Raw genomic sequence first — 19070 nt, 5'->3', positions numbered from 1 at the left:
GACGAGTTCGAAGGAGCAGGGGAGAACGACGCTGGGTTTGAGGGAGGCAGAAGTGGTGTGGTGCGAAGTGGGAGGTGAGCTGTTCGCGTTGCCGTAGCGCCACTGCCGCCGGGTCTCTCACTGCTGTGTGTCGCCGTCCAAGGCAGAGGGAGAGTCACGATGGAGCTCCGCTTCTGTTTCTCCAGTCGCGCAAGAGGGAGGCGCGCCGTGAGGGAGAGCCGTCACGTTTTTGCCGTCGCCGGTTCACACGCCGCCGCTGTGCTCCTTGCCGCAGCGCCGCCACTAGAAGAGAAGGGGGCTCGCCAGTTCTGCCTCTCACTATCACCTCCATCGGAACTGCCGCCATGGCCGCCGGAGCTCCGGGCTGAGTTTTTGCCACGAGACCCTACTGCCGCCGCCGGAAAAGTGTGTCGGTAAGGGTTTTAATTTGTGGTTTCAGTCATTTTGGATTTTGAGAAGGTTTTGATGTTGCGCGGTTTTATAGTTGATCCACCGGAGCTTCTGGCCGCCGCCGGAGTTGTGCCGGGGCCGGTTCGAAATCGCAGCTGCCTCATTGTGTTATTCCGGTAAGAAATTATGTTTCGAATGATCTCACGTTAGTATTCTGTTGTGTTCGGTTAAAGAATATGAGTTTTGATAACATGGCGTCGAGTCCTAATTGTTATATGTTGCGATTAGTGTTGCTATGGTTATTGCGAATGTGGCTTGAAGCTGAGGTTGCGGTTGTTGTTGATTTCGGGTTGAGGCGGAAAGGACTCTGTGACGCGTTTGGGTTATGGAATTGCGTTTTGAGGTAGGGGCGCTTTTCAAAAACTATGTTTTATGTATTGGAATTATTACATATGGATACTGATGTGAGATATTGTGTATTCAGTGATTGTATCTGCCTTATGTATTATTTGATTGACTCGAATGATTATGTATGTTGGTTTGGCTGAATTGTTGTGCGGCTTGTAAAATGTAATGTTTGAGGTTGATTCTTTAAAGATTTGAATCTGAGTTTAATCCGTCGAGGATTGATTTGATTTGAGTTAATTATTTTGATGATTTAAAAAGTCGAATGCACTTTTGAATTCAGCCTGGTTTACTTTAATTGACTTGGTTTGGACAAATGATTTATTACTGAGCTGTTTCTTTAAGGCCTTGGGAATGAATTAAAACGGTTGATATTGAGTTGATTTTGAAATGATTTCCTTGAGATACGCCACTGAGGCGATTGTTGGATTTAGCTTGCTTTAAATTGATTTCTGGTTTTGAGCTGTTGAAAAGGAATAAGAAATGGTTTAGTTGGGACCCGAACCGGGTGGCAAAAGTCCAAGTTTTAGGGGAGGTGCTGCCGAAATTTCTACAAAATCCTACAATTGTTTGTAAGGTTATTTAAAAAGGGTTGGATTTGAGAAATTGTATTATTTGATTTATTAAAAGGATATTTATGTTTTTAAGCTTAATTTATTTGATGAACCTTATACGTTGAGTTCGGCTTATTTAGAACTGAACTATTTTTACCGTTTGAATCACTGAAGGAAAGAATGATGCTTTAATATTGATTTCAATATAAAAAGGAGTTTTTAGTGATTTTTAAAGGAACCTAGACTTTTGATTGAATAATTAAGTTTGAGGCATTTTGGAAGAGCTAGAAAAATGACTTCCAAAAAGAAACCTGAAAGTGGTTTGATTCAAATGAACCGGTTCCGTTTTAAATGAGTTGATTTTTGGACCGGGTTGGAATTTGTGATTTTGTATGATCGGTTTCATAAAAAATTCAGTTTTATTTACTTGAATCGAGAATCTATGATTTTAAGAGTTTCAATGAATTTTAAGGAAATTATATAAGTTGACCTTCCCTAAAGACTTGGGACTCTGCCGAGAAATTTTATTATGAAATCCCATTGTTAGGTGGGTGATTTTGAATACTTTGAAATAAATCTTTACCTTTCCATGGTTCTGGAAGTTTTGGAAAGAAAATGCCGAGAGTGGCTTTGTTAAAAAAAAAAGGGGACTCACTTTGAGTAAATTTGGCTTATGAGCCTGAGATGATTTGAGAAATGAGATTTCTAAAAGCCAAGGCTAAAAAGAGTTGAAACTTGATTTCAAAGGGAAATGATTTGAGAAAAAGTGATTTATGGCTTAAATGCCGACTTTACAAGTTGATGATGTTGAATGTGGAAGTGTTGTTTTGTTGTGAGCCGGAATGGCTGTGTATGTTATGAATATTGGCTGGTTCTGGATTGAACCGTGAGCCGGAATGGCTGTGTATGCTATGAATATTGGCTGGTTCTGGACTGAACCGTGAGCCGGATGGCTGAGATGGATGTTGATCCACGGATGAGAATGAATGCATGTATATGCTGAATTATTGATAATTGTGATTTGCACTTCCACTATCCGAGATACGAGTTTCCCTGGGTAGTAGCAGTGGCTAGCCACCACGTGCTCCAAGTTGAGACTTGATACTCTGTTAACCCTATGTCGTAAGTGTGGCCGGACACTGTGAAAGTCCCGGATGAGCTCGCCCCCGAAATATTCACTAGTGAGGGTGATGGATATGGATCATGTTTATGATCAAATTTATGATGAGTATAACTCGAGTTGGGGATGCGCGACAGAGGGGCAGTCCAATGGTTAGCTACCAGGACTTGTCGGGTTAGCTCTATAATCGACAGATGATATCATCAGCCACTAGGGACAGGCATGCATCATATGCATCTATGTGACATTGTTTGGGTGTGCATATTGTACTTGGTTTGCCTATGTGATTAACTGCTAATTGTTCTACTTGCAATAACTGTTTGTTTGTGTTTGCATCTTTCTACTTGTGTTGTGTTTGGAACTCTGTTGGATTGTGGTGGATTGGTTGTGGTTGGATTGTTTGGGCCTAGGGCCGTGGTTGAATGAGATGGACCGATGGTTGATTTCGGTTTTGTGGTTCTGGTTTGGAATAAAATATGAAATGCTATTTTGGTTCAGTATAGATAAACCTTTTTGAAAGGCTTTGATGTTTTGAGAATTGAACGGCACCTCTTTCAGAAAAGATTTCCGACTTTATTTTTATTTGAAAACCATTGTTTTTGAAACGAGGCATAAGACGGTTATTAATCACTGGTACGGTTTATCTTCACGTATCCTATTACAGTAATTCCCAAAAACCCTCTACTGAGAACCCTTTCGAGGATGATGTTCTCACCCCCCTACATTTTTCCCCTTTCAGGGTATGGACGCAGAAGTTATGAAGAGTTTCATTATTTGTTATTGAGATGCTATGTATTGCTTTAGATTATTATTTTTGTACCCTCGCCTTTATCTTGATATATTCTGTGAGAGGGATAGGAATTGTACTGGGTAATGTTCTTAATATTATTTATATATATGTATGTATATATATATGGATGTACTCTTTATGAGTTTCTGTAAGTTGTATGGTATGTATGGACGTATGTGGTATGGCGAAAGTATTTTTGGGAATGGTATTGCGTTTTTAAAGTTTTAAACAGGCTCATATTTTAGTATTAATTAGTATAAGTGTCGTCGTAATGTCCGAGCTATCAGAGTTGCGCAGCCGGAAGCGTGAGCTTTGGTAGTTAGGGTGTTACATTATGGTATCAGAGCAGTCCTTCCTGTAGAGCCTGAGGAATGGACCGACTATGCTTCAGTTGCATACTCTGAGCGTTTGTCATGTATTAGGTCTTGTCGAATGACGAGAATTAGAGCTTTATGCACATGACGGTCTATTGATTAACGATGTTAGTCTTGCATTGCATAATTCTTGGTATTAAGTTTGGCCGGCTTAATACTAGTGAATTTTGTATATTAAAGCACTAATGAGTTATCATAGATGAAATCCGAGTTTTGAGTTAAGCGAATCGCGGGTTCTGGGAACGTTGAAAACTTTTCTCGAGGCTGCTCAGTTATGTATCTTGGATTTTGTTCGAGTCGACCTGTTCCTTCATATCCTAACTTGAAGTTCTTGTTGCTACTCCTTTTGAAAAGTAATTTGATGTTTCCGCTCTGTTTCTCTATTCATATGCAATCTTGTTTGATCTTAAGTGCATATGCTTGCTTAAAATCCTTGTTGCATCTATCTTCCTCTGTTAGAATTCTTCTTGATTCATGTATTCTTCGATATGGCTTTGAACTGGTCCTAATGCGCTGTGCATTTTTAACTCCGGGATTTCGAGTCCATTCTTAGAGAAATTGTTGATTCGGTTTTTCCCTTATTTGACAGTGATTACAGCCAATTTTGAGATTTTATGAAAATTGCTGTTGAATAGATATATATACTTGTCTATATATGAAATTTTGAAGATTTCTCATACCGCTTAGCAACTATCTATTTCTAATATCTCGCCTATATTTTTACTGGTTTACGGAACTGCATTTACTTTAAAATTACAATTTGACTTTCTAGTAAATTTACTATAGTTCCAATGCGCATTTTCATTTGATTATGTATTTGGATATTTTTCAAAATTTTGGAAAGAAAGAATTTTTCATTTTTATCCCCGTTGAGTTTCGTTTGATAAACTTTACTTAATTCATTTTGAATTGAGTTTGATTCAGCATGCTATAGGGTTTATGCCATTATTGTTCTTTTGAAAATGTTGGACTCATAGCTTTCTTCTTATGAACGGACTTGTTTCTTCTTAAGCTTTTCACCTCTATGAATGTCATACGTGATTCTGTTTTTAACTAATCTTTTACATCTTGTGAAATTATCATTAATCTTGGTTCGTCCTTTCTTGTGAATCTCATTCGTATGTGAGTCAGTTTGATTTGTTTCAAATTAGTGCATTGTTTATTCTCTCATTTTCTCTACAAGAGTTTTTAGTTAAAGATTTATCATTGAGAAATTACTAATGATTGAGTTGTCTTTTCCTTATGACTTTTGTATTCTTTTGGATCAATTGAAAGCTTGTTTGATGACTCATGCCTAGTGAATCTTGTTTGAACTACTTTGGTTTAAGATTCTTTCTTGTATGGCTTGACTCTTTCTTAAGTACATCCTAATATCCTTGAATATCCTTTTGGAAATGGTGATTTCAAGTATACTTTTGGAGTCTTGTTTTAAATTTTTTTAAAAGAAGTTTTGAATTCGCTTTGAGTAAATTCTAAACGGAATTTATTTTCTGTTGCTTGATTAAGATTGAAACCATTGTTCAATTTTGACAAAATTAATTTAAAGTTGGCATGCGCTATTTTAAATGAATTTCTGAAAAGTTTTCTTGCTTATTGAAAACCGGTTCGTTTGTAACACACCACTTATCTCCTTTATCAAATTGTAAGCAAATTGGTGTCTCGGTGTTTCTTTTCTAAAAAGAGTTTAACTTCCTCTTTTAGTCTTGCTATGAATGTTATACACGCTTGTTTAAATATGAACTTTGGAAATTTTTGAACAAGCGTTTGATTTCTTTTGAGTTTTATGAATTACTTTTGGTCGAGTTGTGCACCTAACTATCTTTCTAAAATATTTGAGAAAATATTTTAGCTCTTAGCCAAACTTGTGTGCATTTTGTTTTTAAAGCTTTACGTAATCTGCTTCAACATGAAATTGCATTGAAGAAAAGCAACGTTTATGCTTTTGCTACTCTCTTAAAGAATGTTTATTACTTGACTTTCTTCTAAACTGCGAAGTGATTTTTCCGCAAGTTTTCAATTCTTTTATGAACAATGTGTTCGGAAGTATTTTTAATCATGCTCTTGAGTTCTGTGAGCCTTGTCTTGGGTTTGAAATCTTCTCTTCTGCAAACCTCATACTTCGACTCGGCTTGAATTTGTTCAAACTGATGCGCTGGTTTTCTTCTTATTGATCCTATTGAACTTCTTTGATCTAAGGGTTATCTTTGAAGTTGTCAATTGAATTGTGTCTAGCAAACTTCATTGCTTGCGCGTCTTTGTTTGTCTGGAAATTGGATACATTCCCTTAAATCTATGAGTATTACCCTTGACAATTGTCTCTCCATTCTGAATCTGGTATCCTTCTGAGTAGACTCGAGAATTGTTTTGATATCACGTGCGACTTGCAAACGTAGTAACGCGATATGTTAGTTCTTTAAGACGTGATGTGTATACGGAAGTTGAAGTGGTAGGTGTGCAACGTATGAGTTGTGGGCGTTTTGTTCCTTGCGAACGGATTTGTGGTTGTCAGGCTAATGATCGAAATTGGGGTTTGTAAAGTGCTTGATGGAATTGGAAAGTTGAAACTTTGAGGTTGATATGAGATTAGTGTGCGGAGGTTAAGCGCGTCGTTTTAACTCCATCCTGTTTTATAGCCTTTGATGCTTTGCCCTTCTATCACATGATTGACCCATGCTAACTTTTGCATTGAGCCTACCTTGTAACGTCTGCTTTGCAATCACACTCCTACCTTTACATCCTTATGCTTATGATAATCAAAGTATTTGAAAATCGTATGTCAGATTATATTTTGAGATATTTTTGCTTCTTCCTTAAATGTGTTCAAGGGTGAACTGTTATGGAATTTCTTTCATTTTGTATCAATTTTCGAGGGCGAAAATTTTTATAAGGTGGGTAGAATGTAAGACCCAGAATCTTTGAAAAGTCTTATTATGATCAAGTCTCAAATCCTACAGTTATTTATAGCCTTAATTTCATAGATTATTTTGTTAAAGATAATTAAGGCAAGTTTTGATTTATTGGATTTGAGATAAGTTGTAATTATTATCCAATTTTATAATTATTGGATTATTTTCTATATTTAAAGTATAAGGTTGATAGTTATGAATAATATGGATTTACATGATTTTGATTAAATGAGTAATATTTTAAATATTATTACTGCTATTTTGGAAAATGAAGAAATTAAGTATATTATTTCTAATTTTTAGATTTGGGCATTTTATTGAAAATAATTTGTAAAATGGAGGAGCAAATAGTATTTCTATACATTAATTTTGTTGGATTAGAATTTATTTCTAATTTCTATATTATCCATATTTTAAGTGAAATTACCAAAATGCCCCTAACCCTAATTTTTGAAAATGAAACCCTAACCCAGAAAAACCCTAACCCGACCCATTTCCCCCCAAGACCCAGCCGTAGCACCATAGTGTTTCCCTCACTCAGCAGCAATAGTATGTGCAGTGGTGCACGAAATTGTGATCAATACTTTTCAAAACATAAACAATCCCTAGTAATGGCTCCAAAGACTTGGTGCTCAATACCATGGCATAAACACAACTTCGCACAACTAACCAGCAAGTGCACTGGGTCGTCCAAGTAATAAACCTTACGCGAGTAAGGGTCGATCCCACGGAGATTGGTGGTATGAAGCAAGCTATGGTCACCTTGTAAATCTCAGTCAGGCAGACTCAATTGGGTATAGATGATGAATAAAGCATAAAGATAAAGATAGAGATACTTATGTATATCATTGGTGAGAGCTTCAGATAAGCGTATGAAGATGCCTTCCCTTCCGTCTCTCTGCTTTCCTACTGTCTTCATCCAATCCTTCTTACTCCTTTCCATGGCAAGCTTGTGTAGGGTTTCACCATTGTCAGTGCTACCTCCCATCCTCTCAGTGAAAATACGTCCCTGATGCTCTGTCACAGCATAGGCTAATCATCTGTCGGTTCTCGGTCCGGCCGGAATAGAATCCAGTGATTCTTTTGCGTCTGTCACTAACGCCCCGCCTTTCGGAGTTTGAAGCACGTCACAGTCATTCAATCATTGAATCCTACTCAGAATACCACAGACAAGGTTAGACCTTCCGGATTCTCTTGAATGCCGCCATCAGTTCTTGCCTATACCACGAAGACTCTGATCTCACGGAATGGCTGGCTCGTTTGTCAGGCGAGCACTCGGTTGTCAGGCGATCAACCATGCATCATGCAATCAGAAATCCAAGAGATATTCACTAAGCCTCGAATGCTTGTAGAACAAGAATGGTTGTCAGTCACCTTGTTCATAGGTGAGAATGATGATGAGTGTCACGGATCATCACATTCATCAAGTTGAAGAACAAGTGATATCTTGGACAAAGAACAAGCGGAATTGAATAGAAGAACAATAGTAATTGCATTAATACTCGAGGTACAGCAGAGCTCCACACCTTAATCTATGGTGTGTAGAAATTCCACCGTTGAAAATACATAAGAACAAGGTCTAGGCATGGCCGAATGGCCAGCCTCTAAGATAGCATAAAATTAGAAGATAGCTACCAAGATTCTTAGACATCAAATACAATAGTAAAAAGTCCTATTTATAGAGAACTAGTAGCCTAAGGTGTACAGAGATGAGTAAATGACATAAAAATCCACTTCCGGGCCCACTTGGTGTGTGCTTGGGCTGAGCAATGAAGCATTTTCGTGTAGAGACTTGTCTTGGAGTTAAACGCCAGCTTTGGTGCCAGTTTGGGCGTTTAACTCCCATTTAGGTGCCAGTTCCGGCGTTTAACGCTGGAATTTCTGTAGGTGACTTTGAACGCCGGTTTGGGCCATCAAATCTTGGGCAAAGTATGGACTATCATATATTGCTGGAAAGCCCAGGATGTCTACTTTCCAACGCCGTTGAGAGCGCGCCAATTGGACTTCTGTAGCTCCAGAAAATCCACTTCGAGTGCAGGGAGGTCAGAATCCAACAGCATCTGCAGTCCTTTTCAGTCTCTGAATCAGATTTTTGCTCAGAACCTTCAATTTCAGCCAGAAAATACCTGAAATCACAGAAAAACACACAAACTCATAGTAAAGTCCAGAAAAGTGAATTTTAACTAAAAACTAATAAAAATATACTAAAAACTAACTAGATCATACTAAAAATACTAAAAACAATGCCAAAAAGCGTATAAATTATCCGCTCATCACAACACCAAACTTAAATTGTTGCTTGTCCCAAGCAACTGAAGATCAAATAAGATAAAAAGAAGAGAATATGCAATGAACTCCAAAAACATCTATGAAGATCAGTATTAATTAGATGAGCGGGGCTTTTAGCTTTTTGCCTCTGAATAGTTTTGGCATCTCATTTTATCCTTTGGAACTCAGAATGATTGGCTTCTTTAGGAACTCAGAATCCAGATAGTGTTATTGATTCTCCTAGTTAAGTATGATGATTCTTGAACACAGCTACTTTATTGAGTCTTGGCTGTGGCCCAAAGCACTCTGTCTTCCAGTATTACCACCGGATACATACATGCCACAGACACATAATTGGGTGAACCTTTTCAGATTGTGACTCAGCTTTGCTAAAGTCCCCAATTAGAGGTGTCCAGGGTTCTTAAGCACACTCTTATTGCCTTGGATCACAACTTTATTTCTTTCTTTTTCTTTCTTTTTTTTCTTTTTTTTTCGGTTTTTTTTTCGCTTGCTTCCTTCTTCTTTTTTTTTTGTATTCACTGCTTTTTCTTGCTTCAAGAATCATTTTTATGATTTTTCAGATCCTCAGTAACATGTCTCCTTTTTCATCATTCTTTCAAGAGCCAACTTTCATGAACCATAAATTCAAAAGACATATGCACTGTTCAAGCATACATTCAGAGAACAAAAGTGTTGCCACCACATCAAAATAATTAAACTGTTATAAAATTCAAAATTTATGCAATTCTTTTTCTTTTTCAATTAAGAACAATTCTTAAGAAAGGTGATGGATTCATAGGACATTCATAACTTTAAGGCATAGACACTAAGACACTAATGATCACAAGACACAAACATGGATAAACATAAGCATAAAAATTCGAAAAACAGAAGAATAAAGAACAAGGAAATCAAGGAACGGGTCCACCTTAGTGATGGCGGCTCTTCCTTCCTCTTGAAGGTCCTATGGAGTGCTTGAGCTCCTCAATGTCTCTTCCTTGCCTTTGTTGCTCCTCTCATGATTCTTTGATCTTCTTTATTTCATGGAGGAGAATGGAGTGTTCTTGGTGCTCCACCCTTAGTTGTCCCATGTTGGAACTCAATTCTCCTAGGGAGGTGTTTAGTTGCTCCCAATAGTTTTGTGGAGGAAAGTGCATCCCTTGAGGCATCTGGGATCTCATGATGAGAGGGGTCTGTATGCTCCATCCTTTCTTGGTAATGGGCTTATCCTCATCAATGGTGATGTCTCCCTCTATGTCAACTCCAACTGAATAACAGAGGTGACAAATGAGGTGAGGAAAGGCTAACCTTGCTAAGGTAGAGGACTTATCCGCCACCTTGTAGAGTTTTTGGGCTATGACCTCATGAACTTCCACTTCTTCTCCAATCATGATGCTATGGATCATAATGGCCCGGTCTAAAGTAACTTCAGACCGGTTGCTAGTGGGAATGATTGAGCGTTGGATAAACTCTAACCATCCTCTAGCCACGGGTTTGAGGTCATGCCTTCTTAATTGAAACGGCTTGCCTCCTGAATCTCTCTTCCATTGTGCGCCCTCTTCACATATGATTGTGAGGACTTGGTCCAACCTTTGATCAAAGTTGACCCTTCTTGTGTAAGGATGTTCATCTCCTTGCATCATAGGCAAGTTGAACGCCACCCTCACACTTTCCGGACTAAAATCCAAGTATTTTCCCCGAACCATTGTGAGATAATTCTTTGGATCCGGGTTCACACTTTGATCATGGTTCTTGGTGATCCATGCATTGGCATAGAACTCTTGAACCATCAAGATTCCGACTTGTTGAATGGGGTTGGTAAGCACTTCACAACCTCTTCTTCGGATCTCATGGTGGATCTCCGCATATTCACCTTTTTTGAGTGAAAAGGGGACCTCGGGGATCACCTTCTTCAAGGCCACAACTTCATAGAAGTGGTCTTGATGCACCCTTGAGATGAATCTATCCATCTCCCATGACTCGGAGGTGGAAGCTTTTGCTTTCCCTTTCCTCTTTCTAGAGGTTTCTCCGGCCTTGGATGCCATAATGGTTATGGAAAACGAAAAAGCAACGCTTTTACCACACCAAACTTAAAATGTTTGCTCGTCCTCGAGCAAAAGAAGAAAGAAGAGAGTAGAAGAAGAAGAAATGAGGAAGAGGGAGATGGTGGTGTATTCGGCCAAAGAGGGGGAGAAGTGTTGTTTAGGTTGTGTGAAAATGAAGGAGTGAAGAAGGGTATTTATAGGAGAGAGGGGAGATGGTGTTCGGCCATTATGGGTGGGTTTGGGAGGGAAAGTGGTTTGAATTTGAAGGGTGAGGTTGGTGGGGTTTTATGAAGGATGGATGTGAGTGGTGAAGAGAAAGATGGGATTTGATAGGTGAAGGGTTTTGGGGAAGAGGTGTTGAGGTGATTGGTGAATGGGGGAGAAGAAAGAGAGTGGTGGTGGGGTCCTGTGGGGTCCACGATCCTGTGGTGTCAAGGAAAAGCATCTCTGCACCAAATGGCATCAAAATTCACGTTTTGAGCCATTGCTGGCGTTAAACGCCGGGCTGGTGCCCATTCCTGGCGTTTAACGCCAGGTTCTTGCCCTTTTCTGGCGTTTAACGCCAGTCTGGTGCCCCTTTCTGGCGTTAAAACGCCCAGAATGGTGCCAGACTGGGCGTTAAACGCCCAACTGCTAGGCTTACTGGCGTTTGAACGCCAGCAGCATCTTCCTCCAAGGTGTGCTGTTTTTCTTCCTGTTTTTCATTCTGTTTTTGCTTTTTCAATTAATTTTGTGACTTCTTATGATCATCACCTACAAAATAAAATAAAATAACAAAAGAAATATGTAAAATATATATTGGGTTGCCTCCCAACAAGCGCTTCTTTAATGTCAGTAGCTTGACAGAGGGCTCTCATGGAGCCTCACAGATACTCAGAGCAATGTTGGAACCTCCCAAACCAAACTTAGAGTTTGAATGTGGGGGTTCAACACCAAACTTAGAGTTTGGTTGTGGCCTCCCAACACCAAACTTAGAGTTTGACTGTGGGGGCTCTGTTTGTCTCTGAATTGAGAGAAGCTCTTCATGCTTCCTCTCCATGGTGACAGAGGGATATCCTTGAGCCTTAAACACAAAGGATTCTCCATTCACTTGAATGATCAGTTCACCTCTATCAACATCAATCACAGCCTTTGCTGTGGCTAGGAAAGGTCTGCCAAGGATGATGGTTTCATCCATGCATTTCCTAGTCTCTAGGACTATGAAATCAGTAGGGATGTAATGGTCTTCAATCTTAACCAAAACATTCTCTACAAGTCCATAAGCTTGTTTCTTGAGTTGTCTGCCATCTCTAGTGAGATTTTTGCAGCTTGTACCTCAAAGATCCTTAGCTTCTCCATTACTGAGAGAGGCATGAGGTTTACACTTGACCCTAAGTCACACAGAGCCTTCTTGAAGGTCATGGTGCCTATGGTACAAGGTATGGAAAACTTCCCAGGGTCTTGTCTCTTTTGAGGTAATTTCTGCCTAGACAAGTCATCCAGTTCTTTGGTGAGCAGAGGAGGTTCATCCTCCCAAGTCTCATTTCCAAATAACTTGTCATTTAGCTTCATGATTGCTCTAAGGTATTTAGCAACTTGCTCTTCAGTGACATACTCATCCTCTTCAGAGGAAGAATACTCATCAGAGCTCATGAAAGGCAGAAGTAAGTCCAATGGAATCTCTATGGTCTCATTTTGAGTCCCAGATTCCCATGGTTCCTCATTGGGGAACTCATTAGAGGCTAGTGCACGCCCATTGAGGTCTTCCTCAGTGGCGTTCACTTCCTCCCCTTCCTCTCCAAATTCGGCCACATTGATGGCTTTGCACTCTCCTTTTGGATTTTCTTCTGTGTTGCTTGGAAGAGTACTTGGAGGGAGTTCAGTAACTTTCTTGCTCAGCTGTCCCACTTGTCCTTCCAAATTCCTAATGGAAGACCTTGTTTCAGTCATGAAACTTTGAGTGGTTTTGATTAGATCAGAGACCATGGTTGCTAAGTCAGAGGGGTTCTGCTTAGAATTCTCTGTCTGTTGCTGAGAAGATGATGGAAAAGGCTTGCCATTGCTAAACCTGTTTCTTCCACCATTGTTGTTGTTGAAACCTTGTTGAGGTCTCTCTTGATTCTTCCATGAGAGATTTGGGTGATTTCTCCATGAAGAATTATAGGTGTTACCATAGGGTTCTCCTAGGTAATTCACCTCTTCCATTGAAGGGTTCTCAGGATCATAAGCTTCTTCCTCAGATGAAGCATCCTTAGTACTGCCAGGTGCATGTTGCATTCCAGACAGACTTTGAGAAATCAAATTGACTTGTTGAGTCAATATTTTATTCTGAGCCAAAATGGCGTTCAGAGTATCAATCTCAAGAACTCCTTTCTTCTGACTTGTCCCATTGTTCACAGGATTTCTCTCAGAAGTGTACATGAATTGGTTATTTGCAACCATTTTAATGAGCTCTTGAGCTTCTGTAGGCGTCTTCTTCAGATGAAGAGATCCTCCAGTAGAGCTATCCAAGGACATCTTAGATAGTTCAGAGAGACCATCATAAAAAATACCTATGATGCTCCATTCAGAAAGCATGTCAGAAGGACATTTTCTGATCAATTGTTTGTATCTTTCCCAAGCTTCATAGAGGGATTCTCCATCCTTCTATCTGAAGGTTTGGACTTCCACTCTAAGCTTACTCCATCTTTGTGGTGGAAAGAACTTTGCCAAGAAGGCATTGACTAGCTTTTCCCAAGAGTCCAGGCTTTCTTTAGGTTGAGAATCCAACCATATTCTAGCTCTGTCTCTTACAGTAAAAGGGAATAGCATCAGTCTATAGACCTCAGGGTCTACCCCATTAGTCTTGACTGTGTCACAGATTTGCAAGAATTCAGCTAAGAACTGATGAGGATCTTCCATTGGAAGTCCATGGAACTTGCAATTCTGTTGCATTAGAGAAACTAACTGAGGTTTAAGCTCAAAGTTGTTTGCTCCAATGGCAGGGATAGAGATGCTTCTCCCATAGAAGTCGGGAGTAGGTGCAGTAAAGTCACCCAGCACCTTCCTTGCATTGTTGGCATTGTTGTTATTTTCGGCTGCCATGTCTTCTTCTTCTTTGAAGAATTCGGTCAGGTCCTCTAAAGAGAGTTGTGCTTTGGCTTCTCTTAGCTTTCTCTTCAAGGTCCTTCGGGTTCAGGGTCAGCTTCAACAAGAATGCCTTTGTCTCTGCTCCTGCTCATATGAAAGAGAAGAGAACAAGAAAATGTGGAATCTTCTATGTCACAGTATAGAGATTCCTTGAGGTGTCAGAGGAAAAGAGAAATAGAAAGAAGAAGGAGAAGAAGAATTCGAACTTTAATTAGATAAGGTTCGAATTGTGCATTGAGAAGGAGTGGTACTCCATAAATAGAAGGATGTGAGAAGGAGGGAAGTAATTTTTCGAAAATTAATTAGAATATTTTGAAAACGTTTTTTTTTTTTAAACACTAATTGATTTTCGAAAATAAGAGTGGAAAAGAAATCAAGTGATTTTTGAAAAAGGATTTGAAATTAGAAGTTAAAAAGATTTGATTGAGAACTTATTTTGAAAAAGATGTGATTGAGAAGATATGATTGAAAAGTTATGCTTTTAAAAAGATGTGATTGAGAAGATATGATTTGAAAACAATTTTAAAAAGAGTTTCATTATTTGTTATTGAGATGCTATGTATTGCTTTAGATTATTATTTTTGTACCCTCGCCTTTATCTTGATATATTCTGTGAGAGGGATAGGAATTGTACTGGGTAATGTTCTTAATATTATATATATGTATGTATATATATGGATGTACTCTTTATGAGTTTCTGTAAGTTGTATGGGATGTATGGACGTACGTGGTATGGCGAAAGTATTTTTGGGAATGGTATTGCGTTTTTAAAGTTTTAAACAGGCTCATATTTTAGTATTAATTAGTATAAGTGTCGTCGTAATGTCCGAGCTATCAGAGTTGTGCAGCCGGAAGCGTGAGCTTTGGTAGTTAGGGTGTTACATGGCTCGTCTCAGCTTTTGATCAACCACCACAGGAGGTAGCTACTTTAACTATGTGGAGGAAGAGGCAAAAGCTTGAGCAGATGGAGCTGTCATCATCAAAAACTCATCAAGGGCTAGGAATCCTTCTTGGAGTGCAAGTCAAGATGGAAGGCCTGGATTGATGAAGATTGGTGACAAGGGAAGACACAGAGATAAATGCATGTTGGGTTTTACATACGGTTTCCTCTACTCTCTCCCTCTGGCCGAACCGGTTTTTGGTTAAAGAAGAAGAATATTAGCTCGGTTCAAGAGTTTCAACCTTGGAGGCTTCCCCTTCTATAAATAAGGGAGAACAGCCAGGGTTTGAAGCAAGGAAAAAAAATCCATAGATGTCCTTAGAGGTCCTTTGTACATCTGTGTTGTGTTTCATGATTCTGTGGGAATCCCCTTGCAAGTTGGGTTAGCACTTTGCAGTTGAAAGCTTGGTGGGTTATCAAGTCAAGTTTAGGATTGAGGTTAGATTCTGGACTTGTCCCGGATAGGAAGGGTAGTTCCTAGGGAGAATTGGTGCATGTAATCATGATGATTATAGTGAAATTCCATCATTGTTATGGTGGAGACTGGATGTAGGCTGCATTGCACTTAGCAGCTGAACCAGGATACATCTTGGTGTGATTTCTCTCTCTCTTCTACTCCATTTCTGATTCTGCTGCTCAGGAGACAAAACTGAAAAAATATCTCTTGGCTGGTTACGAGACAAAAAGAAAAAGTCTCTTGACTAGGCACGAAACAAAAACAAGAAATATCTCCTCAAGTGCTCTAAAAGGACAGCAAGTGTTTTTAAGCGAAAATGGGCTAAGATTCAACCCCCCTTCTCTTAGCCACTGATAAACCATCAATTGGTATCAGAGCTTGGTCTCAAAGAGATCAAGCTTTGCAGCTTGGAAAAAAGATCCAGATGGCAGAGAACAGTGGCTCAAATCTAGTGTCCTACAATCTGACAGAAGGACAGTCAAGCAACAGACCTCCTCTTTTCAATGGGAAAAACTACACCTATTGGAAGGAGAGAATGAAGATTTTTGTGCAACCAGTAGATTACAGACTTTGGAAGATCATCCTGGAGGGTCCCCAATATCCAACCACCACAAGTGCTGAAGGAGTGGTCTCTCTTAAAGCCGAAGCAAGTTGGACCGAAGAGGATAGAAAGAAGGTGGAGCTTAATGCCAAGGCTATCAACTTGCTCAACTGTGCAATTAGCTTCGAGGAGTACCGACGAGTATCACGATGCACACGGCAAAGGAAATCTAGGACAATCTTCAAGTCACACATGAAGGAACTACCATTGTGAAGAAGACTAGGATAGACATGCTGAACAGAGAATATGAAATATTCTCAATGAAGGAAAGAGAATCAATAGATAAAATGTTTGAAAGATTCAACATCATCATTGTTGGCTTGGATGCTATGGGAATCAAATATCCTGAATCTTTGCTTGTTAGGAGAGTGTTGAGATGTCTCACAAAAGAGTGGGAAACTAAGGCATTAATAATTTCTGAGAGTAGTGGTCTTGACTCTATGACATATGATGATTTGAGAGGAAACTTACTGGCATTTGAAAACACCTATTTAAAAAAAGATTCAAAAAGAAAAGGAATAGCTCTTACATTTGATGAATCCAATGATTATTCCTCTGAAAATGAATTTGTGTTGTTTGCCAAAAAAATTAGAAAAATGGTGAAGCTCAAGGAAAGAAGCAAGGGAAGCAGTTCAAGAAAACAAAAGAAAGATTTCAGCAAGGTGATATGCTACAACTGCAAAGAGACTGGGCATTTCAAATCTGATTGCCCTAAGTTAAAGAAGGAGGAAAAGCCAAAGAAGGGAAAGAAAAAGGGGCTGATGGCTTCCTGGGAGGACTTGGAAAATGACTCAGAAGATGATGAAAACTCAGGGCCAAGTCCCAACCATGTCTCATGGAAGATCACATTGAACAGGTAGTCTTTCATAACCCTGACACTGAAGATCTTCATCTTATGATAGACCACCTTTCTGAAAAATTTAGATGCTTCTTACTTGATAACCAAGATCTTGAACAATGAATCACCATTCTTAAAGCAGAAAATGGTTTTCTCAAAGATCAATTAAGGGAGGCTGAAAATGCTGTTGAACTTGTTGAAGAAAACAAGCAGTTAAGAGCCCAACTTAAAAGCTGTGAAAGCCATCATTCTGTTGTTGCATATGTAAACTATTTTAAAGAAAATGAAGAGTTGCTTAAAAAGGTCAAAAGCCTTGAAGATGACTTAGCCAAGTTAACTCAAAGTTCTGAAAATTTAAACTAAATCTTGGCTAGTCAAAGACCTCTTTATGATAAAGCGGGTTTAGGTTTTCATAAAACCTTGAAATCTGTTGAGAAACCTTCTTTTGTAAACATAGACTCATCTTCTAATGACACAAGGTTTCAAAACCCAACAAGCTTTAGCAAAACAGCAACTCCAAGATTTTGTAGACTATGCAACCAGAATTGCCACTTTCCCATTCAATGCTTCTTTGGTGAAAGAATGATTGGTAACAAAGTTTGCAAAGTTGTTTTTTACTACAATGGATTAGGACAAAGGAGATGGTTTAACGTGAAAGGATCCAAAAAGATTTGGATACCTAAGGTCACTTAAGCTCATTTTGTAGGTATGCCTAGCATCCAAGTGGAAGGACCATATGTGGTACATGGACAGCGGATGCTCTAGGTATATGACCGGAAAGGCAACCTTCTTCATAAAGCTTGATGAGTATGATGGAGGGTTTGTCACTTTCGGTGATGATGGTAAAGGAAAAATAGTGGCCATTGGAAAAGTTGGTAAAAGTTTCTCATTTTTTATAAATGATGTTCTTCTTGTTGATGGTTTGAAATACAATTTACTAAGTGTTAGCCAATTGTGTGATCTAGGATATGAAGTTATCTTTAGAAAATTTGTGTACTTAGTTATTAGTGAAAAATCTGGGGTTATTTTGTTTGAGGCTAAAAGGTGCAATAATGTGTATGGATTGACTCTTGAGGACTTAAAAGATCAAAAAGTAACATGCTTTACTTCTCTTAAATCTTAAAAATGGCTATGGCATAAGAAATTGGGTCATGCTAGCATGTACCAAATTTCTAAGCTAGTCAAGAAAAATTTGGTTACAGGAATTCCAAATATTAAATTTGATAAGGATCTTACTTGTGATGCTTGCCAATTGGGCAAACAAGTAAAATCCTCTTTTAAAACAAAAGATGGAATTTCAACCAATAGGCTATTAGAGATGTTACACATTGATCTTTTTGGTCCAACAAGAACTCAAAGTTTAGGAGATAAACACTATGGTTTAGTGGTGGTGGATGATTACTCTAGATTCAGTTGGGTATTTTTTTTTTTTGGTCATAAAAATGATGTTTTTTCATGCTTTCTCAACCATTTGCAAAAGAATTCAAAATGAAAAAGATTTGAAAATTGCCCGTTTGAGAAGTGATCATGGAAAGGAATTTGAAAACCAAGACTTTGAAAAATTCTGTGATAATTTTGGAATTGCTCATAACTTTTCATGCCCTAGAACCCCTCAACAAAATGGGGTTGTTGAAAGAAGGAATAGAAGCCTTCAAGAGATGACTGGGGCTATGCTATGTGAAAATGAAATTCCAAAATTTCTATGGGCTGAAGCTGTAAATACAGCTTGTTACATTTTGAATAGGACCATCATTAGAAAAGGGTTAAAGAAAACTCCTTATGAGCTATGGAAAGGAACCCCTCCTAATCTTAAGTATTTCCATGTTTTTGGATGCAAATGCTTTGTACTTAACAACAAAGAAAATCTTAGTAAATTTGATCCAAAATTCTATGAGGGGATGTTTGTTGGATACTCCACCACTAGCAAGGCTTATAGAATTTACCTCAAAGAACACAGAACCATAGAGGAATCCATACACATTTCTTTTTGTGATACTAACTCAATTCCCAGTATTATGATAGAAGATGATACATATTGTGAAGATGCCGTCAACAAGGAAGCCAGTGAAGAAAATTCCAAGTCTGTCCAAAATGAAGAATCTGTCCGTCCATATTTGTCTCATCAGGATGGGGGAGACATTTCTGTTTTGTCTCCTGAGCCAGCAAGAGAATCTGGAACAGAACAACCCATTGAAGCTCATCAAAGCTCAACACCACTCCAGAAACCAAGAGAATGGAAGTCCATGAAGGATTATCCTCATGACTTTATCATTG

The 19070-nt window shown here is 38.8% G+C and overlaps 1 non-coding gene across 1 annotated transcript; it reads left to right on the top strand.

Moving 5' to 3' along the window:
- Nucleotides 1-13402: 13402 nt before the first annotated feature.
- Nucleotides 13403-13510, top strand: LOC130971682 (small nucleolar RNA R71). The gene has a single exon (XR_009082892.1). It is a non-coding gene; the product is annotated as a small nucleolar RNA R71 (small nucleolar RNA).
- The last annotated feature ends 5560 nt before the right edge of the window (nucleotides 13511-19070 follow it).

The sequence above is a fragment of the Arachis stenosperma genome, chromosome 3, assembly GCF_014773155.1.
Source record: "Arachis stenosperma cultivar V10309 chromosome 3, arast.V10309.gnm1.PFL2, whole genome shotgun sequence".
NCBI lineage: Eukaryota > Viridiplantae > Streptophyta > Magnoliopsida > Fabales > Fabaceae > Arachis > Arachis stenosperma.
This window is presented reverse-complemented; position numbering and strand designations above follow the sequence as displayed.